The sequence below is a fragment of the Mauremys reevesii genome, linkage group 7, assembly GCF_016161935.1.
Source record: "Mauremys reevesii isolate NIE-2019 linkage group 7, ASM1616193v1, whole genome shotgun sequence".
Taxonomy (NCBI): Eukaryota; Metazoa; Chordata; order Testudines; family Geoemydidae; genus Mauremys; species Mauremys reevesii.
The window spans coordinates 104863636-104887575 of NC_052629.1; the positions used below are offsets into that span (position 1 = coordinate 104863636).

The 23940-nt window shown below is 46.1% G+C and overlaps 1 long non-coding RNA gene across 5 annotated transcripts; it reads right to left on the reverse strand.

Annotated features, from left to right (window-relative positions):
• Positions 1-21217: 21217 nt before the first annotated feature.
• On the reverse strand, positions 21218-23851 carry LOC120368897. Of its 5 annotated transcripts, none has more exons than XR_005582829.1 (3): positions 23622-23851; positions 22635-22837; positions 21218-21392 (listed from the first exon to the last, which is right to left on the reverse strand). It is a non-coding gene; the product is annotated as an uncharacterized LOC120368897 (long non-coding RNA). The 5 variants fall into 5 exon arrangements; XR_005582831.1 differs by having other exon boundaries at positions 22635-22949; XR_005582828.1 differs by having other exon boundaries at positions 23334-23851.
• Positions 23852-23940: the final 89 nt, after the last annotated feature.

Genomic DNA, 23940 nt, shown 5'->3' on the forward strand with positions numbered 1-23940 from the left:
CAAAATGGATTCCTTGAGGACCTGCTCCATGATTTTTCCGGGGACTGAGGTGAGGTTGACTGGTTTTGTTTTCTGAACTTGTCCGGCCACTTGCTATGGAGCAGCTGATGAAGACAATGAGAATTGAAAAAGTAAATCCTGAGTTCTTCAGCACTCCTCAGTGCCCATGTTTTACTTCTGTGTAGTGATGTTGGTATCATCATGGTCCTATAGATTTGCAGCTTCATGGCAAGCTTGATGTTATGATATCCCTCAGTTTGGTGAATTGCATAGCTGGTTGGTCAAAAGCAGTGTGGATTGTTCTGGTTATTAATCTGATAAAACTAAGTTCCTAGCCATTATCATGAAGAATCCCCCAGCTCCAAATTACAATCAGGTCAGTATTAACCGGTCCAGATGGGACATAAACCAGGTGACAACTATCAAATAACTGGACAGCCTTATAAACAGTACTGGAGAATGGCATGAAAGATACAGACACTCATATAGCAGCAGCTGCTGCTGTATTTTGGGCTGTTCAGATGCCTCTGTGGTGATGTCGTGACATCAACCATATTACCAGTAGCTAACAAATGGGAGGAAGTTGGGGGCAGAGCAACCGAATGCTCATATGGCTGGAGAAAGTGATTTATGTAGAAAGACTCAATCAGCGAAGTGTAGCTCAGAGATGACAAAGTATGTGTGTGTGGCGGGGGGGAGAGGAACATGACAACAGTCTAAAAATATTTGAAGGGTGTAAACATGAAGATGGGAGAGGAATGATCACTGGGCCTCCATATGGTAAAGGGTTCTGAGCTAGCACATCTCATTTCAGGATCCAGGCCCTGGCGGTACAACTAGGGGTGAGCGGGGCATTGCTATTGTAGACTACTTAGGATATATTTTTTTATTTTACAGACATGAATCTCCCCAGCCCCACTGGTGAATAAGATTGTAACAGGAAAGCACACAGCTAAAACATCATCCCCAAATAGAATAATGTCACCAAACATGACCCGCTTTCTTTTACTTCATTGCAACAGCTGCCACAGCCCTGATCATCCCCTTCTTGTCCTGTCCTCATACTGCTTCCTGCCACCTCCGTGCATGTGTGATTGCCTGAGCATTGCACTCTGCCAGGCCAGTGGAAGGGCATTAACACTCAAGAAGCTGGCATTGCAGCAGGGGCTTCATGTTTTGAGGCTTTCTGCCGCAGACAAGCACAGGTACTGAGGACTGTGATGCGGCCCCACTGGATGGTCGCATCTCAAGACCAGCCAACTCCAATGTTGGATCAATTAAGGCAATGCCAGAGTCCAGGGCTGCTCTGCTTTGGGTGGTAGGTGCTCAACTGGTGGGAGCCAGAGTATACAGGCTACAGGTGCGTTCTCTGCTCTTGTTTGCCAGAACTGAGCCCTTGTCTGTTTGGTGACAATGTTAGGGGTTTAAAGGTGGCAAAAAAAAGCTTTGCTGTGACTTCAATCAACTCACTGTCAGTGTTATATCCGATAAAGGATGTCTTGGATCTGTGCATTGCCCTGTGCCCTGATCCAAAGCACATGGAACTCAATGGGATTGTTTCCACTGATTTCAATGGGCTTTAGAGCCAACCTTCTGTATCCAACTGCCATTTGTCGTCTGTGTTCTTCCCTCCCTTCTCATGTAATACGGTACCATATGGATCATCATTAACAGGCACTGAGACTATAAAGAAATCTATATTTTAGTTGGCTCTTGCTGTGTTATAGATACAAGGCTGGCTCCTCAGCTGAAGTGGAGCTACACTGTTTCATGCCCGCTGAAGATCTGGCTTCCTGTTTTGTGTGGAAATCTTCCCGTCTCATTGAGTTTTCCAAGGACATAAATAAATGTGAGAGACATGTGGCCTTGCCTCGATGAATTATTTTGGGGGCCAATGTGCCAAAGGATTTGTGGGCAGAAATGATTAAATATAAAGCACTTGAATACAGTCGTGTTGCGGAAAAGCCGTCAAGGAAGCACAGTAAGTATGTAACCTTATGTTAGCTATCACTGTTACAAATCTATTAGTCTCACACTCTGCAGCACGGGCTGGGGCTGATGAGCTACACTGGTGGGAACACGACTCATTTTCTGAAATATATGTAGCTTGCAAATCTTCTAGACTGTTATCCAATTCCTATCCTTTCAGTTTAATTAGGAAATAAAACATGGCCTTAAAAACTCCAAGTACAATTGGCTGAAAGCATGTCTCTGCTGCTCTGTGTTACTGACACTGCTGCTTTAGCACACAAGGGTGAGGTAGAACTATTCCCAGAGCATAGGGTTCCCATGGGAGAATGATAGCCGAACAGCCAGAGTGGCTAATGTCTGTGCTAATGTCACAGGAGAGTGGGAACTCCATCTCTGTATTAATGCCCTTGCAATTAGAATGTGTGACAAGTACAGGGATGACTGGAGTCCTCTGCATCCCTCCTTGCTTTAGCTAAGGAGCTTTGGAAACTTTAGAGGATTCTTGTAAGCTGGTGGGCTGTTTCACCACCCCAGGAAGGGAAGCAAACACCTCACTCTAGTCTTTTAAAGGCCCCTGCTTCAGGGCACAGGGTATTGTTTGCCATAACACAACTGATCTGGTTACAGTCTCTGTAGGCTTTTCCCGTGGCTCCACTACCCAGGTGGGAAGATATCCTTCATCTCTGCCCTTTGGGCCCACCCCTCTCTTTCTTATATGCCCCACCCAGCCATGTGCTAGGCAGGGATCCCTTAAGCCTTTCCAGGCTGCTGCTTCAATTTGTCACAATTCTGTTTGGCTAACCCGCTCTTAAAAACCTCCAAGGATCAGGATTCCACAACTTCCCTTCTGCCTATTCCAGTACTCAATTGGCCTTATAGTATTTCCTAATATCTAACCTAAATCTCCCTTGCCACAGATTAAGCCCATTACTTCTTGGCCTGCCTTCAGTGGACATGGAGAACAATTGATCTCACTCCTCTTTATAACTACCCTGAACATACTGGAAGACTGGTGTCAGGTTCCCCCCCCCCAGTCTTCTTTCCTCAAGACTAAACATGCCCAGTTTTTTAACCTTTCCTCAGAGGTCAAGCTTTTGAAATCTTTTATCATTTTTGTTGCTCTCTAATTTGTCCACATCTTTCCTAGCGTGGTGCCCAGAATTGGTCACACTACTCCAGCTGAGGCCTCACCAGTGCTGAGTACAGTGAGACAATTACCTCCTGTGTCTTACATACAACACTTCTTTTAAAACACCCCAGAATGAGATTAGCCTTTTTTGCAATTGCATCATATTGTTGACTCACACTCAATTTGTGATCCACTATAACCTCCCAGATCCTTTCCAGCAGTACTGCCACCTTGTTTTTCCTCATTTTGTAGTTGCATTTGATTTTTCCTTCCTAAGTGAAGCACTTTACACTGTGCAACTTTGGGCATGTCACTTAACCTGTCTGTGCCTCAATTCCACATCTGTGAAATGGGGGTAATAATCTCTCTTTTGTCTATAGACTGTAACCTGCTCAAAGCAGGCACTCTCTATTACTATGTAGATAGACAGCGCCTAGCTCAATCTTGGCTGGGGCCCAGAGATGCTTCTGTAATACAAATAATGGCAAGAACAAAATGGCAGAGCAGCAATGATGCCAATCAGATAATCGGTTCAGAAACAAAACATGGGGTATTATAATGATGACAACCTCATGAGCGGCACTGTGGTAATGAATTAATACAAGATCAAACCGCAATCTTTATAGAGGCTAGAGCATCGAGCCCGGTTCTCAGCCAACGCAAGATTGTCCTCTCCAGCACAGTTCTGCCGATCTTCTGTTCTGGATGTTCATGGTCAGTTTGCTATATGCTTTAGAATTGGTGGCACTGGAAAATCCCTTCACTTGACTAAGACGCCAGTTCTTATTCGTTTCCTTTTCTTTATATATGTATAATAATTTTTTTTTGCAGAAGAGTTTTGTTTACATTAAAAAAAAACACATTTCAGAGTGCAGGGGAATCTTCTTGGAAAGACTCCCTAGTATTAAAATAATATTTCGTTTACGGAAGAACACACATTTTCTTTATAATTATTACTTGTTTGGGGGGCAACTGCATCTGTTTAAAATAGGTGCAACACAATGGGAAATCCATCTGAAATGCTTCCAAACTGGCCCGTTCGCCTGACGTTTAAAACATATGGTAGGATGCAAGGATGTGAGATAGACAGATATATATACCCACACGTATGCATGGAAACTAGCTAAATGCACACAGTAGTCAATTCTGCAATATTTTAAATGGATTCTGCCAAATCCTGAAGTCCTCAGTTCTTACTCGGCCACTTCTCCCACTGAAGTCAGTGAGGATTGCCTGAACAAGGATAGTAGGATTTAGTCCATTATATTGAATTTAGTTGTTTCCTGGTTCTTATTCAAGCCTTACCTAGATAAGAACATCTGGACTAGACTCTATGGGCCATATTTTGACCTTTCTCCTCTCTAGAGTGTTTAATGGTGGAGCAGGAGGCTTATACAGCTGTGGCAACCAAGTAAGGTGCCCGGAGCTATTCTGTCTGTGCAGGGCTGACACAGGCAGACTGCCTCAAGGGAGCGATATGGGGACCATATTGTATAGTGCTCCTTACACCTGCTTGTGTATTACCTCTAGCACCTGCTAGCAAGTACACAGGAGAATGGGTGCCTCTTTATGACCCCTTGGATACTCGGGGCCAGACTCTGGGTGCATCTCTGCAGGGTGGGCACTAGGGGCTACCAGGGCATAAACTGACCCTTCCCCCAAGCCCAAGTTAGAGCAGGCCCTGACTTTGCCACATCCCCAGCCCAACATGGAGTGCTCCCTGCACCTTGTACCTGTGACTCAGAGGCCTGTTGGTGGTTCACTACTCGGGATCAGGAACTGCTGTCAGGTCTGACATACTGACTACACCTAACACACTGTTCTCATGATATGTACCCAAAGGTGGCATGCAATATATCACTGATAAACTAACAACTTCCTGCTCGTTAATATTATTGCACCATGTATGGATGGTTAACCCACAAAAGACATATACACGTATGCTGGAAATATGTCACTAAAACGTGTTTAAACCAGGCATGTGGGGGAGTTGACAAATTGGTGTTCTCCAAAGAAAGGAGGGCAAAACCTCAAACCAGGTGTGGCTAAATTCAGTGGGCTATTCATTGGTACGGGAAGTTACAGGAAGTGATTGCTTGCATTGTAAAAATCACCAGTGCGGGAGAAGACAGTATGGCATCCAGACCCAGCAGGGAAAAGAAGCCTTGTCTGGCCTTACTTTTCAAAGAATACATTTCAAAGGTTTACTGAACTATAAAAAGAAAGATGAGAGAACCCATAGTTATCCATCACTGGTACATCTGATAAAAGTGGATCCTTCAACCCAGGGGGTTGAAGTCGGTGGGAACTGAATATAGGTGAGAAACTTACTTAGGCAAAGATTGGAATTTGCTGAAGTTAAATTTTAGTCTTACTTTTGTTTTTAACCATTTCTATCTGTACTCCCTGTACTTGGTAGCATTTAAACCTATGACATCTTATTTAATAAGCTTGTTTTACTTTTACTATAAACCAATTCAGTGCTGTGTTTGAAGAGAAGGGTGTGTTTACCCCAGTTAAACTAATGAGCTGCAGTGTAGTGTCTCTTTAAAGGAGCAACGGACATACGTAGTAACTTCTGTGAGTGTTCCAGGAGAGGGCTGACATTGCAGGGAGACATCTCTGGGGAACATGGGAGTTGGGGTTCACTGTGGGTTACCTGCAAGGCATGGTTTGGGCTGGCAGAGTCCTGAAGAGTTTCTAGCAAGGCAGACAAGCTGGTGTGTCAAGAAGTTGTCACAGTGACTTGCTGAGGCTGAGAGGGGTAATATAGTAACTCGGTTCTGGGGACTTCAGCATATTGCCGGATGATTTGGGGGAAATCCAGGACTAGGATAGTGTTGGCGTCAATCTGAAAAAAGAAACTGGGCAGTGGAAGCCAGGGTAAGACCTGGATGCTTGTAGGCTGGCTGCTGGTGTCAAGGCTGTGAGCCACAGCAACGAAGCATTGAAGTCACCCAGAGTTGCAGGGCACGTGGTGACACAACCCCTTGCTGGTCTGGGTTGAACCCCAAAACATCACACCCAGTTTTTCGCCTGCTGGGGATACCTTATGGCAGGGGAATCCTCAGCTGCTACTCTAAGGCAGTTTCAAGTCCTCTGTGTGCTGCTGGTCAAGGATCTGGCCCATGAAGTGCCCCCAGGCAAGTTAGCAGCTGCCTACCCCTTTAGTGCTAATGTCAGCAGTCTGCTTAAGTCCCACACAGGGATGCTTGGGAAGGGAAAAGCCATAACTCTCCCATAACTCACTTACATAGGGGGCAGTCAGACTTTAACCCTATGTTGTCAGACATCTCAGGGTCTTTGTTTACCCACTTGGATTTCGTAAACACCCAGAAAACTTCAGCAATGTTACCCTTTACTGGAGGTCACAGGCCAGGGGACTAGATGGCTGGTTGGGCTGCTCCAGCACAGCAATTCTTATGCCCCTAAGTGGTGGTGATCTCGAGAAGCGCATTATTGGCTCCTATTGATTAAGAGAAGCAAGGGGACTTACAACTTTTCTGCCTTCAAGGACAGCTCTGGCTAAATAAGTTAGGTATTGCCTGCTTGTCAAGTTGTCTCCTGCAGACTCTGTAAATCCAGGGGTGACATGGAGGGTTTACGAGGGCCATCCACCATTAGCTCTCCAACAGAGGGCTTCCTACAGAACGTTATTCTTGACAAGCGTGATTATACCTAATGCTCTGTCAAAACTTTACAGCTTTAGGAAACCCGCTGTCAGCCTGATCCCTTTCCTCCCATGTCCCAATCAGTGAGTGCCTGAACTGGTCAACCCCTTTTTTTTAAGGCAGCATTAGCAGGCATCCCGTCTGAATTCTAGCATCCAGATTAAAGAGCCAGTATTTGTACACTGCCAAAGAAAGGCTGTTCTGATGGCCTCTCAATTCCCCCTCTTCCACTGTCCAAAATGTAGCTGAGGTCTCTTGTGCTCCACGTGGCGTTTAGGGATCCCCAATGCTCCATGAAGTCCTGCAGCATAGTCACCAAAAATCTTCCATGATCTGAACCCAAGTGATGATCCAAATTCAGATCTGGGAAAAGTGGAGATCTGGGAAAAGTGGAGTCAAAAACATACCTACCTCCCTGCAAAGCAAGGTGGAGTCTCAGAACTCAGAGCAATGTGAAGAATGTCAGAGGAAGAGCTGAAGTTTGAACCTAGCCCATGTCAGTGCTACATAAACATTGTTTTCCTAATAAACACATTCACATGCCCTTTAATGTATCCCGAATTTAACAAGTAGGTCTCAGACTGAGGCGATGTTTGATTGTGTAGAGATGAAGATATGGTCTCAAGCTGAATATTCAGCTAGCTAGAGCTGAATGCTTTAAATGCAGCCAATCTCAGAAGCCTGGAAGAAAAGCCCCTCTTTCCCTGGTGGTTGTCTCTGGTATATGTGTCACTAAAGTTCACATGAGAGACTCATGCGTTCCCATTATCAATTATGGAGATTGGGTCCATTGTGTTGATTCCCAGGCTGTTTAGATTTAACATTCTCCACAGTTAGTTCTGCAGATATATGGTGATGTGTCCTTTTCATGCTGCAGTAGGCAGCGTTGAAATCTTGACTGACACCTCTTATCAGATAGGGGCTGCCTTTCCACTGACTGCTCTTTAGAGTGATAAATGGCAGAAGTTTGGGAGTTTGCTTGTATCTGGGTGCTCCATCTGAGGCTTTGGGCAGGTAATTATCCTGAGGCCCATGAGACTTGGTGATGAAATCCAGTACTGTGATTGTGTATGGAACTGGTTAGCAGAAAGGTCGGAGATTCACGGTATCCATGGCCTAGAAAGAATCACCTAGGAAAACGGATGGAAGAACTGGCTCAGATAAAATTAGAATGAAGATTCTCCCAACCCAAACTTTTCTGATATTTTAAACCTATGTGTGAGGGTTCCCTAAATGGGGCATCAGCAGGCATTGAATTTGGGACCTCCACATTTGAAAGGCTGAGCCTCTGTTGATGTAGCTAAGGTACTAAGCCTCTTACCCAGGCAGTAGAAGCAAACTGGTAGACTTCTTATATGGTGCAGCTAGGACAAGGAGACAAGGACCCACCATGGGTTTGTGTAGGTTACACATGGGTATCTCTATTCCCTACACCAACCTTTACTGCATTTAGTCCTGGTGAAAGGTGCCAGACTGAAAGGCCTGGAGACCAAAGTCTTCTCTCTGTCCAAAAGTCAAGTACAACATGGGGGTTTGCAGTGCAAACTTCCACCTGTTGCTCCTCTCGATTGGCCTCAACTCTGTTCTGCAAGGACCATCTTTAGGGAGAAGAGGAAGCCTTCAGGGGCCATTCAACCCTTTGTGTCTCTTTCCGGATCCTAATAGGGTTGAGAACTGCGGCAGTGGTAGCTTCCTAGGCTGTTGACCCTCATCCCCGGGGAACTAGGCTGAGACTAGGGCTAGGTGAAAAATTTGATGCCTTTTTAATCAAAATTCCAAATTCTAATGAAAAAGAGGACAAAATGTTCATGAACATTTTCACCAACCTCCCCGCCCCCCACATTTGTGGTTAAATAGCGCTTGTTTAGGCCACAAAACTCCCACAGATCAGTGAGCACGCAGCAGAGGGTAAGAACACATGGCCACCACTGATTAAACTGTGCCAGATCCAAATTGGCAACCTGCAGGCAGACCGCCCCATAGCCCATCATCATGTCCCTGTGAGATCTCCACTTCTTCTACAAGGCAATTCTAGACAGGTGTGATTATGCCCAGTCCTATGTCAAAACTTCCTGACTATGATGAGAAACTGACTGTCATCCTGATTTCTGTTCACCTACATCTCAATCGGAGAGTGTCAGCACCTTTTCAGCTTTGCCAGTGATCCAGCGAGGACATCAACAACCCGATTAAAGATTGATTCACTTTCATGTGCTGTCAAAGAAATGCTGTTTGGACTGCAGTTGTTGCAATTGTACTCTGCTAGACTAGGGAACAGCTCGAGCGGGTCTTCAGAGCCACAGGTGTGAATAATTCATTCAGCCCGAGTTGCCACACTCAGAGAAATTAAAGATGGAAATGCTCGATCAAGACATCTGGTTCATTTTCCCGTGTATTACTTGTCCAGCCTAGAAATGTGCCCTACAGCACATTCTTCAACGCTGCGTCCAGTCTAGCTGTGCAGCTGCAATAATAAAGGACTTTGGCTCAAATTAACGTCAGCTGCTTTTCCTGGAGAGAAGCATTGAGGCCAGAGCAGATCTCAGCGAGTTCACTGGCTATCCACACACCCTGCCAAGGGGGTGAGCGTGTTCCACTCCTGCCTCAGGGGAAGGTTGGCAGTCCTTGTGGTAACAAGGCGAAAGGGGGAAACGGTCAGATGTTCGGTGACAGTTTGCATTATCCGAACTGCGGCTAAGGGTAAAGCTGTAGGGTCTGATCCTGCAGCCCTGAGTCAGCAACCATGCTGAATCCAGGCGACAGGTTCAGGGTGTTTTAGATCATTAGCTGCCCCACTACTGTGGTGCGATTAATGTGTGCAAGGGGTCGCTGCTGTTTTGTGCACCCATATCCAGGTGAAACGGGCACAGCTGGCCCACATAGCTCTGTTGCTAGTGATGCCCTTCATTAATGCACCAGCTGCTGCCAGCCAGAGGCCCTGCACTTCCCCTTTTACAGCGCAACCATTTGGCGTTGGATGCAGCTGGTGATTTAGATGCAGTGGGATGCGTTCTTCGCTGCGTAACAGTGCCTTAAGGGGCCATGCTGGGGAATAACAGGGGGCAGCAGACCTCTTTAAAGCCAAGGAGCCGTGCTGTCAGTGGCTGCCCACTCTGCTCCACACCTCTCAAGCAGCGCCGAGGCCCTTTGCTGGTACTCCAGCCTCTCCTCACCGAGCCGGGCTCTGCAATGCGAGATACATTATGAAGTGAAGGACAAAGAACGCTGGCTCTGTGTTCAGACTCCTGAGTCAGATCATTTAGGAGCTTTAGGGTAACAATTGCTTCATCTGTTTTTTGCCCCCCCCCATCCCTAACATACCCTTTGAGCTGTTCTTTAATTGAAGTAAACGGAGCAGCTGCTACGTTGTGTTGTTTTTCCCATTTTCCCCTGTGAGTCACACATTTCCTTCCTTAATGTCTCTATCTTCCGTCAGTCTGTGCTAATGAAGCCCCACATTTCAGCTGCTGACTTTCTGAAGTCGTCTGGCTGGAATTTTCTAACTCATTTAAATTAATTTCCCACTTTCCCTTTTACCCCCTGCTGCCTCTCTCTGATTTCCCCACCCCCTCTCTTTTTTTCTGTCTCCCCATCCTTGTTTCATCTTTCTTTTCTGATGCTCCTTCGCTTTCTCCTCTTCCACCTTTAGAGTTCCTGCTCTCCGCCTTGCCCCTCTCTCTTCTCCAGCTCTGCCTCCCTTCTCCCCTCCCCCGTCAATGATTTTCAGTCTAGTTCACTTAAAAGCTTCAATTTTGTTTTCAAACAACACCTGAGTCGACGTGGCACTGGGCTCACAGCACCTTTGTGCTGCTGGACTGGGCAGCAAGCCAGATAGTCAACCAGGCTCTGGCAATGGCCAGCAGTGCCTGTGGCTTCCAAGGAGGGTAGTCTCACCCCCATAATGTGCCTCCCCTTGTACAGCGAGGGTAGATCTCTGCAGATGATCAGCTTGTGCCCTGAAACATGACGCTCCCAGGCCTCTGGGTGAGTCACAAACCTCCCTCACCGAGCATGCACAGGTACAAAGAGCTGTGCCCGCGCGAGATGCAATCGGTGCCCGTACCACTGAGCGGTTAGGAAGAGGGGTCCCAAGCAGCTGATTTGGCACCAAGTTGAGGAATTCCTCCTCACTGCTTGGTTGGAGATGCTCCTAGCTCACTGCCGCTGGAGGGAGCTATAGAAGAACCTCCACACTGGCACTGGTGGACTCTTCCCAGCATCCTGCTCCTGTGGAGGGCATTTAATTTATATCATGTCTCACAGGTGCCTTTAAATGGCTCCCAGACAGAGGTGCTGGGAAAGGGCACGGCTGCCCTCCTCCCTGTGATTATCTGAACTCCAAGAAGGAGGGGAACAGCACCTGTGTTTTTTCCTATTGCTGGACTTGAGACCCAGGGGAAGGTGGGGCCCATCCACCCTCTGCCTTTTATATCGCCAGGGGCCTTAAACCCACAATGCATAATTCAGGGGCAGGCGAGGCAATGACAAACTCCTGCGTGCTGACAGGATTAAAGCCTCCACTGCTTTTCATTTTCCTTGTGACGCTCGTTTCGTCTGCAGACTTAGCTGCTCCGAGATGGGAATGCTAACGTGGGGCCTGTGCGTGAATTAATTGGCAGGCAAGTCCTGCATTGCTAGGAGGCCTGACTACCATGGAAGCAGTGACACAGACCAAGAGGAGCTGCCGTGGTCCATGTCAGGCACAGGCAATTGTCTGTATACACTTGTGCATGCTTAATTTGTTCACCCAAACGCTGCTCTCTGTGTGTGCGCTCAAATCAGGGATTCTATGTGTATATGGCCAGTTTTATGCCTGTTGGTTATTATGATTATTGTTAATTCCCAGGAGAGCTAGGACTGGTAAGCACTTTCCAAATCTATCTGTCTTAAGTACTTCTACGGCCTCCATGACTGTAGCATCTGAAGACCTCACAATCTTTAATGTATTTCTCCTCACAACGCCCCGGGCTATAAAGCTGTGCTATTATCCCCATTTCCCAGATGAGGCACAGAGGCACAGAAGGGCTAATTGATTTGCCCAAGGTCACACAGGGAGTCTGTGGCAGAGCAGGGAATTGAACCCAGGTAGGCTAGTGCCCTAAGCATTGAACCATCCTTCCTCTCCATGCAAATAGAAGAGTGCATGCTCCATGCTGCAGGTGTGCACAACCCAAACCTTTCAAGTCTAGGTTGCAGGTGCAGTCCAAGTTAAGTTCATAGTGTCACCAAGTTATCATTAGCTGCTTGCTGTCCTCTGCACAAAGATCTGCATGCCTGGAGACTCCTTCGAAGAAACAAACGGCAGGAGGACACTGAACTCCCATTGACTTTCGGTGGCAGATAGACACGGAGCTGCCATTTGTGCCCTGAAGATCGTCCCCTCAGTCTAGTTCCCAATGGACAAGAGTTCTACATTAAAACCATCACATCCAGCACTGATGGAGCCCTTGTGGTATTGCCAGCAGAGAGGCCAACAAGTGAATGGGCCATAGGGAGTGACCCCTTCTCAGCCTTAAGGGGAGGAGCATTCTCCCCTTTGGGACAGTGTTTCCTGTTATTATTTCTATTACTCCAGGGCCTAGGGATCAGCAGTGAGGACATTTGTAGCCAAACCCTCCATCAGCTCCAGTGACAGATTAGCCACTGGGCCAAAGGGGCCTTGGCCAATGGGGGCTCCCCAGAAAAATGGGTGCCTCTGTGCCCCGACCCGCTCTGCCCGGCACTCCTGCCAGGGAGTGGGGGAAGACCCTGCACCCTGACCCCATTTCCTGGCAGGAGCTCTGGGGGAGGGGCTGGGGGGGACTGCAGGTGACAGGGGTGGGGAGGGCCTCCACTTGCTATGGCCCAGGGCCCCACAAACTCCTAGTCCACCTCTGCCCCTGGTTTGGTCTCGCCAGCTTTCTTGGCAGAGATATATTAGGATGCAAGAGCAACAAATTACAAGAGTGTTTACAAAGTAAGGCTGCTGCACAGTCTGTGATCACGCAGTCGCCAGAAGCTTCAGTGGTACGATAAGCTCGCCAATGATGGAGACAAAGACAGAACATTTAGTCAGATCTCCTTCAGGACCTAGTGAGTGGACAAACACCAATGACTTTGCAGATCCACCGTTCACCAGGGCTTGTGTACGGTCTCCGTCGGCACAGGCACACAGGGAAATCAGGTCCAATCACGTTTTGGTGGGGCTCTTGTCTATTACAGATGTCTTGGGACTGAGGCAGCCTCTGGCTTTACACAGGAGCAGGAGACATGCTTGAACCATGCTAGACTTTCCTTTAATGTCCCATAGTGTGTTGTACAGAGGCTCTGGATCTCTCCCTGCGGGAAAGATGGGGTTTCTTTGGGGAATGTCCCTCATGCCCACAAACAGGCAGGCCTCAGCTGTAATTATTATAAAGACGACTCTTTATTAAGGCTGCTGTACACAGATCCTTTGGTTTCCCTGGAGTCTCTAGCTCCCTCTCTGACTAACCCAGCCTGTGCTATCTACTGTCATCACGCAGGAGTAGGTCCTGGGCTCGACCAAGCCATCAGAGATGGGGCTGTTGGTTACATCACTGTGTGATGCAAACAGGAGGTGGTGAGATTTATGTGTTACAGGGAGGCCAGCATGAAGGGTAGAGAGTGGTTGTGGTTAAAGCTGAACTTTGTATATGAAGTTTTGCTTCTGTATAAATCTTGCCAATGGCTCACTCTACCCAGTCACCATGCTGACCTGCAGACATCCTGAATCCTTTCATCCCTTGCAACAATTCCATTCAAATGGTAAGAAGTAGAAATGGGATGGAACCAAAAACTCTAGCTCAGAATTTGGGCTGTCAAGCAATTAAAAAAATTAATTGTGATTAATTGCACTGTTAAACAACAATAGAATACCATTGATTTTAAAATTTTTTGGATGTTTATCATCATTCCAGAGGACATGCTTCCATGCTGATGATGGGTTCTGCTTGATAACAATCCAAAGCAGTGTGGACTGACGCATGTTCAGTTTCATCATCTGAGTCAGATGCCACCAGCAGAAGGTTGATTTTCTTTTTGGGTGGTTTGGGTTCTGTAGTTTCTGCATCGGAGTGTTGCTCTTTTAAGACTTCCGAAAGCATGCTCCACACCTCGTCCCTCTCGGATTTTGGATGGCACTTCAGATTATTAAATCGTGGGTCAAGTGCTGTAGCTATTTTTAGAAATCTCACATTGGTACCTTCTTTGCGTTTTGTCAAATCTGCTGTGAAAGTGTTCTTAAAATGAACATGTGCTGGGTCATTATCCGAGACTGCTATAACATGAAATATACGCAGAATGCGGGTAAAATAGAGCAAGAGACACAATTCTCTCCCAAAGGAGTACAGTCACAAATGTAATTGACACATTATTTTTTTAATGAGCGTCATGAGCATGGAAGCATGTCCTCCGGGATGGTGGCCGAAGCATGAAGGGGCCTACGAATGTTTAGCACACCTGGCACGTAAATACCTTGCAATGCCAGCTACAACAGTGCTATGTGAACCCTGTTCTCACTTTCAGGTGACGTAAATAAGAAGCAGACAGCATTATCTCCTGCAAATGTAAACAAACTTGTTTGTTTAGCAATTGGCAGAATAAGAAGTTGGACTGAGTGGACTTGTAGGCTCTTCAGTTTTACACTGTTTTGTTTTTGCTTGCAGTTATGTAACCAAAATAAAATCTGCATTTGTAAGTTACACTTTCACGATAAAGAGATTGCACTACAGTACTTGTATTAGGTGAATTGAAAAATACTATTTCTTTTGTTTATCATTTTTATATGTCATATATTTGTAATAAAAAATAATAATATAAAGTGAGCACTGTGCACTTTGTATTCTGTGTTGTAACTCAAATTAATATATTTGAAAATGTAGTAAACATCCCAAAATATTTAATAAATTTCAACGAGTATTCTATTGTTAGTAGTGCAATTAATCATGATTACTTTTTTTAATCACAATTAATTTTTTTGAGTTAATCGCGTGAGTTAACTGTGATTAATTGACAGCCTACTCAGAATACATCCCCTTCAGTAGAGTTAGCAATCCATCCCCTGCCCAATAGACCCACTGTAGGACAGCAGGTAATCCTGCACGGTGACACTAGGCAGGACAGGTTGGTAGCTGGATAGCCAACGAGAAACCTGAGTTCCCGTCTTTGATTAGCAGCCTCAGTGGAGAATCCATTTTATATTTATTACAACTGAGCTCTTCCTCTTCTCCGCTGGAAGGGACCTTTCACCCCAGCTGCGTGTGTGTTTGGCTCCTCTCTTTATAATGGGTTGAACCAAACCCCCATATCTATATGCCTCCAGTACTTGGGAGACTGAGTTTGAAATCAGGACCTGAGTTGTGCAACTTAATTCCATCTCTCATGTTAAGGCTGACTCCCATGAAACCAAGAAGTTCAGGGGTATGTCCATTTTGCAGCAGTTAAAAAGTAAAACCAGATAAAATCTATGTCCTAATGAAAGTGCCCAGGAGGGAGACCTGACAATGATTCCTGGTCCTGATCCTTAGAGGCTACCAGAGGAATCAGAGTAGCAAGCTTGGTCTTTATAGGTTACTAAGTTATCAGCACAGGCTGGGTTGTTTCCATAGGGATTTTGCTCTTGGTTTAAATTTCTTTAGGCCCTTTTCATTTCAAAATAAACAGAAGGTTCAAAGGAAAAAACAAACAAAACAAGCCAATGCTTTCCCTTTTGGTTCAGGGGCCTCCCGTAGAGGTTCCTTCATCACCATAGAGATCATGGCACTTGCTAGGAATAAGACAAACTATTGGAATTCAACTGGACAAAAAAACGAACCAAACCTATTATAAATCCCCAATTACTTTCAGACTGATTAAAAAATGTAAAGACCCTGTTCACACTGGCAGCACTTCTAAAAAAATGCATCAGGCTAAAAGCCAGGAGCCCGAGAGAGTCAGTCTTAGAAACAGCCTTCCCAGGAAACTGGTGGGAATTGCACCAGGACATTGGAGGGATGAGATGATCAGGGCCAGTGCTTCCATTAGGCGACCCTAGGCTGTCGCTTAGGGTGCCAGGATTCGGGGGGCGGCATTTTGTGCGCTTCCCATGGGGCACACAGGAGCTTCCGGTTCCGCTCCCGTCGCGCCGCCGAAGAAGGACCTTCTGCCGATGTGCAGCTCAATGACTGCTGCTGTCGCCTGCGGCATTTCGGCGGAGGGTTCTTCTTCGGCGGTGCGATGGGAGTGGAACCGGAAGCTCCCGCACACCCCATGGGGAGGGAAAAAGGCTGGTTGGGGCAGCACTGCCCCCCTGAATTCTGCCTAGGGTGCCAGAAACTCTGGCGCTGCTCCTGGAGATGATCCCCACAACGCGGAAGGAACTGCCTTGCCTACCTTTGTGACCTGTTTCCAAAGCAGCCCAGTCATATAGTTAGGAACTGGGCTTTGAATGAGGCAACCTAAGTGCAAGACTTGGAGTCTCCCTTGTTCGAGCCATTGAAACGGAGATAGGAAGCTGTTGCTCCAATGACCCTTGATGCCCTATTTGGTGAAATGAGCTGATGGGTTAGCCCAGGGGTAGGCAACCTATGGCATGTGCGCTGAAGGCAGCACGCAAGCTGATTTTCAGTGGCACTCACACTGCCCAGGTCCTGGCCACCGGTCCGGGGGGCTCTGCATTTTAATTTAATTTTAAATGAAACTTCTTAAACATTTTAAAAACCTTATTTACTTTACATACAACAATAGTTTAGTTCTACCGTATATCATAGACTTCTAGAAAGAGACCTTCTAAAAACGTTAAAATGTATGACTGGCTCACGACACCTTAAATCGGAGTGAATAAATGAAGACTCAGCACACCACTTCTGAAAGGTTGCCGACCCCTGGGTTAGCCCCATGACTAGTAGATGGGTATCCACCTCACAAGCATCGGTGATTGTCCCACTCATTGGCAGGCTCGAAGACCAAACTCTGACTGAATCATGGAGACTGTGCTCCCTGCTCTCCCCCACAGGGATGGCCTCTGCCGGGCAGGTTTGATGGGGCTCTGTCTGGGAAGCTGGCTCTCTCCTTGCCTGAACAGCTCCTGGTGCTGTGGAAAAAGAGAGGACTCCAGCCTCCAGGACTGTCAGTCTGGCACCTTTCCTCAGCACCATGTTGACTTGAATAAATTGTAGTCTCTGAAAATGCCTCATTTAAACACAGCACAAGTGTCTTTGTGTCCAGAGTGAGATGTCTAATGGGTGTGAAAATAATGAGGCTGGGTCATTCTTCAAACAAACCAGCAGCAGGGTAGCTCTGAGAGTGGGTTCTTTGGCTTCTCACCCCCATCCCCAAGCCCATAATGCACCGTGTCCTGCTAAAACCAGAGGCTGAATAGATTTACACACTCTTCTTCCAAGGAGAAGAATTACAAACAATGGGGCTGGGGTTCCGGTATCTTCAAGGGTTTCTTCTCAGAAGCTCCATCTGGGCCCCCATCCTTTCTCTCCCATGCAGTTGGCTTATTACCCTGTGCTGCCGGGCACTAATAGGCCACTTGTTTAATACACATTTTTAGGCTGAATCTCAGTTGTTTTTGAGACTTGCAGGTGGAACGCTGGAATAAATTTATACCAGCCAGCATTGTAAGTCAGATTCCAGTTCCAGGCAGCTGAATGCACCCCGTGCTTTTCAATATTTACTGTTCATCTCAACGGACTGTGTTTCTATTAAGGTTTTTCTTCTGCTTCCTCTCCTCCCCTCCTCTCTCTCTCTCTGTCTTTCCAATTTTATCTTCCTTCTCTCTGCACACATGTTTTCACTGCTGAGTCTCCCCCTCAGTGCAAGTGGTGAGAGAGGCCAAGTGCGGCTGCCCTCCTTTCCATGGCACATTCTGCTCTCCCGCATTCAAAGAAAGAATTCTGCAAGATCATGGTAACCCCCACAGCCGCAGTAACATTACTGTAAGAGGGGCTGTGGGGGGCTTTTACTGTAGCATGTTGTGTTCCTTGACCCTGCCTCGCCATGAATCTGATTGGGTGCCTTCCCATTGCCAACTCATTCCCAGCCATCTAGGGGTAGTCCTGACAAAACACAGTTGATGCCAGTTCCTTCACCTCAACCTCTCCCCACCCATACACACGGTTTGCCTTCCAAATGATGTCATCTTGCATACTAGCATTGTAGTTACAGTAGTCTTGGCGCTCTGGTAATAGTCACACTGGGATAGGTGCTATCCATAGACACAGGAAGAAAGGGAAAGTCCCTGCCCTGGAGTGCTTATAGTCTCAGACAGTGTTTCCCAGTTGGTGGGTTGTGACCCTAAGGGGATTGTGAAAGGCAATCGGGGGTAGGGGGCAGTCATGAGGCATTGGAGATTTTATTACAATCTGAAGCTCCTCCACTCCCCTCAACTTGTCAGCCTTGAAATGTGCACACAAATGAATGATCGAGGCTTATCGTAGTTACCATTAATACATTTTTTAACTCTTACTTTTATAGTAAACGTAAAAAAGAGTCATGAACATTTTTGAATTCACATAAGGGCTTGCCAGCTTACAAAGCTTGAGAAACACGGATCTCAGAAGACCAGAGCCATCTGAAGGTTGGGGGGATGGATATGATCACAGCCTGCACAGTTTAGATATATATTGTACATTTTTTTAAATTAAATAAGAACAGGATAGTTGCTCTGTATTCATTAGTTACCATTCTTACCAGTCATCAGCAGTGCCCGGGTTAGGACATTAAAAAAAAAAGATATGTGGAACTAACATGACATTTGCCACCATCACATTGTTCACTCTGCGGGTGTGTAACAACCCTTCCCCCACTCTGTGTCTGTCTTGTCTGTTTAGACAATATCATCTCATTGCTTCATTGTGCTTCCCTGTCTTGTCCATTGATAGTCTCTTGTTCTGCACTTAGATGGTACACAATCTGGGGCAAGGGCTGGCTTTTTGTTCTGTGTTTGTACCACAACTAGAGCAAAGGGCCCCTTGCATATAACCAGGGCTGCTCAGTGTTATTGTAATACAAATAGTAATACTTATTATTAATAATAACCTAAGATATCTCTGGTAGCTTAACAGAGATACTGACCAGAGAACCAAGTGGGACATTGGCACGTATACCCGCATATCCGATATCCGATTGCAGTCACCCTTTGAGTCCATGTGGAGTTGCTTTAGGAGTAATTGAGGATCTCTCTGGGATGAGATATGGCCCCATCGCTCTAGTATTAGAGCACTGGAGACATACCCCAGGGGCTTCACCAGCAGCCTCTTCGCATGGGACTTCTGTTTGAAGCCAGGACTTGCAAGGAAGATGCTGTCAAAAGATATAGCCACTTCATGCAGTTCTGCTTGATGCCACCTAGCTCTCTGTCAATCGGTTCCTGGATTCGGAGCAGTTTATTGCCTTCGTAGTCCATCAATCCAAGAAGGGCTTTATGCAATCTCCAATGTGGCTGAGTCGCTCAGATTTTGCTGCCCTGAGAACTTGGGTGTTGAATTTCCAGAGTGAAAGGACAACAGGAGTTGACTTCATGTTAATGCCAAACTTTAAATGTTTTGACTATACAACTAAAACACCATTACCTATTCCCCACAGAGCTCCACTCTCCCTCTCTCCTCTCCTTCCCCTCTCCACTCTGTAGCCTTTTGTATGTCTCAGGCATTAATCCCTCGCTGCTGGGGTGTGTAAATTAAAGAATAATAGAGCTGCAGTGGCATAAGCTCACAATGATGGGGAATGTGTTTGTCTGCTAAGAAGCAATTTCAACGAAAATTAACTCAATTTCATCTGAAATAGTGAAGACCGGCATAAGCTGGCAGATCCCCGAGGACAGTAAAATTACTTCGTCAAAGCTCTGCTTGCTTAAATTAACCAAGCAAGCACTCCAGGTTATTGGGGAGATACAGCTAGTAACTAGCTTTTAATGAACAAAAATAGCTTTTTGGATAAGCATCGTATGTATTCTGCTGATGTTTGCATCTGTGTGACCTCGGTGGCAAGACCTTCCCGTAGCATATTCTTCAGGGTCCCCGAGGCCAGATGTTCCTTGTTCAAAGACTTCAAAGTGCAGCAGTGAGTCAGGAGAGTGACCCTGTAGAGGTGTGACACATGGCTTGAAAGGGTTAAACATCCTGCAAAATAAATAACCCTCAAAAGACATGTGGAGAGATAATGTTTGTGTTTTTGCGTATTTATATATGTATGAGTAGGGTCGACAATGTAATCAACAGTCCCTGTCTATGCTGTATTCTGTTAGTTCAGAGATCAAAAGAACATCCTAGCATTTAAATGAATTGTAAATACGGGATATCTCGGTATTCGGCTCTCTTTGAAATGTACTGTGAATGGTGGAGGAACAAGCAAATGGCCTTATGTTAATCTGTATATCTAAGTACTGGTGATGGACCTCCTTCAAAGTCATCCTAATTACCTTTTGTCCCCCGAGGAAATCCCAACTTGTCAAAGAGGACATGAAATTGTATAAGAGATCCTTGGGTCCAGATTCCGTCATCTCAGTTCTGCTTAGGCTTCATCAGGGGAAGTTTGAGTCACAAGACTTAGGTCCTAGTTATGCTGGTACACCCTGAATATGATATTTTGACATTGGACTATAACCTATGAACTGTTTTTGAAAGAACTCTTTGCAACTACAAAGCTTACCATCTCTGCTATGAATCTGCATCTCAATGAATTGAACTCATGTCTGTATGTATACTGATCTTTTAACCCATACTCTCTCTCTTTTGTTTTTTTAATAAATTTTAGTTTAGTTAACAAGAATTGGCTGTAGCGTGTATTTGGGTAAGGCCTGGAATATTCAATAACCTGGGAGGTAATGTGTCCCATCTAATGGCACCGAGACCACTTAGAGAGAGAGAGATTAATGAGTCTGCTCTGCAGCCATATGGCTTTTAGCTCATGCGGTAGAGGCTCACGCATTTAGCTCTAGAGGTCCCAGGTCCAACCTCGCCTGCCGATGCCCAGGGTCTGTCAGTGTTACATAAAGACCTTGGGATTTGACCCATCATTTGAAAAATGGGAATGGAAGGGCCCTTCACCAGTGCTAGTGCTTCCTTGCAAAAAAAAAACCCACCACAGACTCTCTTCCCCTGCCTCGTCATCATGAGTGGTGGGCAATTGCTACCAGAACTCAAAAGCTCTGGGCAAGTGGCCCTCACATTAGCAGACTGGAAGAATGGATGATTCCACCTATCATTTCAGCCACCAGGGCTAATTCCATCCAGGTGCCAAAGCTGTTCAGTTAGTTCACAATTTATGGGGGCATCTGGGAAACAGTGAGGCAAGAGATGGGGTGGAATCTGTTATTCCTCCAGTTTCTCCCTGAGCACATCTGCCTTATTTTCCCCCTTCCCCTCCTGCCATAAATCTCAATATTTGCAAAGAGGGGAAAACAGCCATGGAAAAGACTTGTTGAGCCATCCACTCATTGAAGTGCGTCACTGGGAAAAAATACTTTCTCTTGCTGTTGCATATTTATTATTTAGAGATTGCTTGTTAGGACAGTCTGAGGTTATATAGTTTAGCTGTGCTGGCTTCAAATGTCAAGAGAAGATCCTTGGTTAATAACCCAGTGTCTGCTGTTGCGAACTTGTATGGCCTCGCTAGGGAGATGGTTGGCAGCACCTCTACGCATAAACAAAAACATGGGGTAATAAATATGAGGCCGACTCCATGTCAAATCATCTCCCTTTGATAGGCTTAATTGCAGAAATGCCACCCAGTTGTCATTCAAACCAGCAAATGCATTCAGAACAAGAAATAAATTGCAGAGTAGGTGGCGGATCATTGGGACCAACGTGCCCCACTGAGACCTTCCATCACTGTATTCCTCCATCTACTGATCCATCGCGTTTTCTTATCTTCCCCATTAACAAGGAGGTGGCTGTGGTCAGAAAGGTGCATCTGTTCAAAAACCAACCAAACCCCTCACCCAAGCAAACCGGCCCTCTGGTACTGCTTCTATTTGCTCCCTGCATCTGTCTGCCCAGTTGTATCTGCTCAGTTCACTGATAAAATCAAGTTGCTTCTTTTGTCAGTGCTACTGAATGAGTCTAGCTGCAGCAGAGTGAACTGGATTCTGTTCTGCTTCACGTATCACTGACAGAACTGCCAGCGATGCCCTCGCTTTAGAGTTTGTTGGGAAGATGGATGGAGCGGAAAGAAGCGTGAGGTGGATCTCCAAGCACAAAAGCAACTTTAAAAGGCTTTCAAATAGACACTAAAATAGAGCAAATATCTATGGAGGGCCGGCCATTGTGAGAGAATAAATGAACATGAGACACCAAGGTTAGACTACTACATGGCACTCTGCCTGGAACTAGAGCTTTAGCTAATTCAAAACACAGTAACCTATCTGCTGTAAACACAGAGGAAAGATGATTTTGTGATTAAGGGACTGCACTGAGACCTGGGTTCAAATCCTGGCTCTGCCACAGACTTCCTGTGTGACCTTGGGCAAGTCACTTAATCTCTCAGTATCTCTGTCAATGAGAACACTAATGCTGTCTTTCTCCCAACCTCTGTCTGTCTTGTCTATTTAAGGGGAGATTTTTTTAAAGTGTGTTTGCGGAGTTTAGGAGCACTTGTCCCATTTAAAAATCTGCCCCTTTGATTGCTAGCTCTTTCGTGCAGGGACTGGCACAATGGGGCCCCCATCCTAGCTGAGACCTTTACGTGCTCCCGCAATACAAATAGTAACAATAAGTGCCGTCTTTACAACTGCATTTTTATGACCACAGCTACCCACGTTAAAAGCAAATTACTTTGGTACTCTTACTCCAGGAGAGCTAAAAGCCAGTGGAAAGTCAATCTGTTGTGTACGTTGTGGTGTATGTAACTGTAATGATTTTGTTTTCTCTGTACTGCACCTTTAAATTTTTAACGAGTCTACCCTTTTATGAGGCAGAGCTAATGCTGAGCTGTTACTGTGTTCTCTCATTTACTTTTCTTCTCTCTTAGCTCAGAGGCCTCTTCAGTGCTTCTTCTCCCATCCTTGTCATCAGGTTTCTTGTTATGTTTTCCATATTCAAAGCTCAGCCATATGCTCTCAGACTGGATGACTTATTTTAGACTAAGGGAAACAGCAATGCAAGAAAGAACAAAAGTAAAGGTTCCCCAAGAGAGCATGCCGAGTGTGTATGTCTGTAGTAGCATACATCCTCTCTGCCCATGCAGACACGTGCCTGTTTTAGAAATGTAAAGAGAAAAATGAAGTTATGGAAGTTACATAGCTACTTTCACACAAGATCACATCAGGTATGTCTGCACTGCAATAGAACACCTGCCTCTGGCCCATGCTGCTGACATGGGCTGGGGCTGTGGGGCGATAAAATGGCAGCGTAGATGTTTGGGCACAGGCTGGAGCCTGATGTCTGGGACCCCTCTGGGTGCTCAGACATTTACACTGCAATTTTATAGGCCGGTAGCCCAAGCTCTGTGAGCCTGTCAGTGGACATGGACCAGCTGTGGGTGCTTGATCATAGTGTGGACGTACCCACAATGGGCATGGAGAGATTCGGTATCTCAGATAGAGGTGGATATAATATCAAACTATCTGCAATTAATACCAAATATACTTCCTCACGACAGGAGAACTCATTGGATCAGGTGGTTGGCACTGTCCTGTGCTACTCCAGTGAGCAAAGGGGCCAATGCAGCTATTTCACTGGTTGTAGGGGATCCCTCCTGCAGACCCCAGTGCACAGGGGTGCTGGGCAAGTGGTTTGGAGGAGGCAAGAGGAGGGGTGAAGGTGGCTGCTTGGTTCCAGCTATCTTAGACTTCGCTACCATCCACTTGGGGCTGTTTCCAGCCTCAGGTAATGGGATGGGAGATTGCAAAAGTGGCAGAAAATCACCTTTGTCCTACGCACTAGTGTCCCGCAACAAACACAGCTCAGCCAGACCTGACAATTAGGGCCAGAGAGGCCTGAGCTGAGAAACTCCCCAGAGTCTGGCAGTGGTTTGGTTCAGACTCATCTCATACTCCAGTCTTTGGTATTTCTCTCCCCTCACTTTTTCTCCATGAAGACATTAGCGTAAAGAAGAAATCATCCAAAAATCCATCTGCTCCTCCCAGTCGTTAGCCCACCTATGGCCAAAAGACTCTGTGTGACATCACATCACCTCCACGGTAACCATTTGTGATGTCAGCAGTCAGACAGAGCCTTATGACTC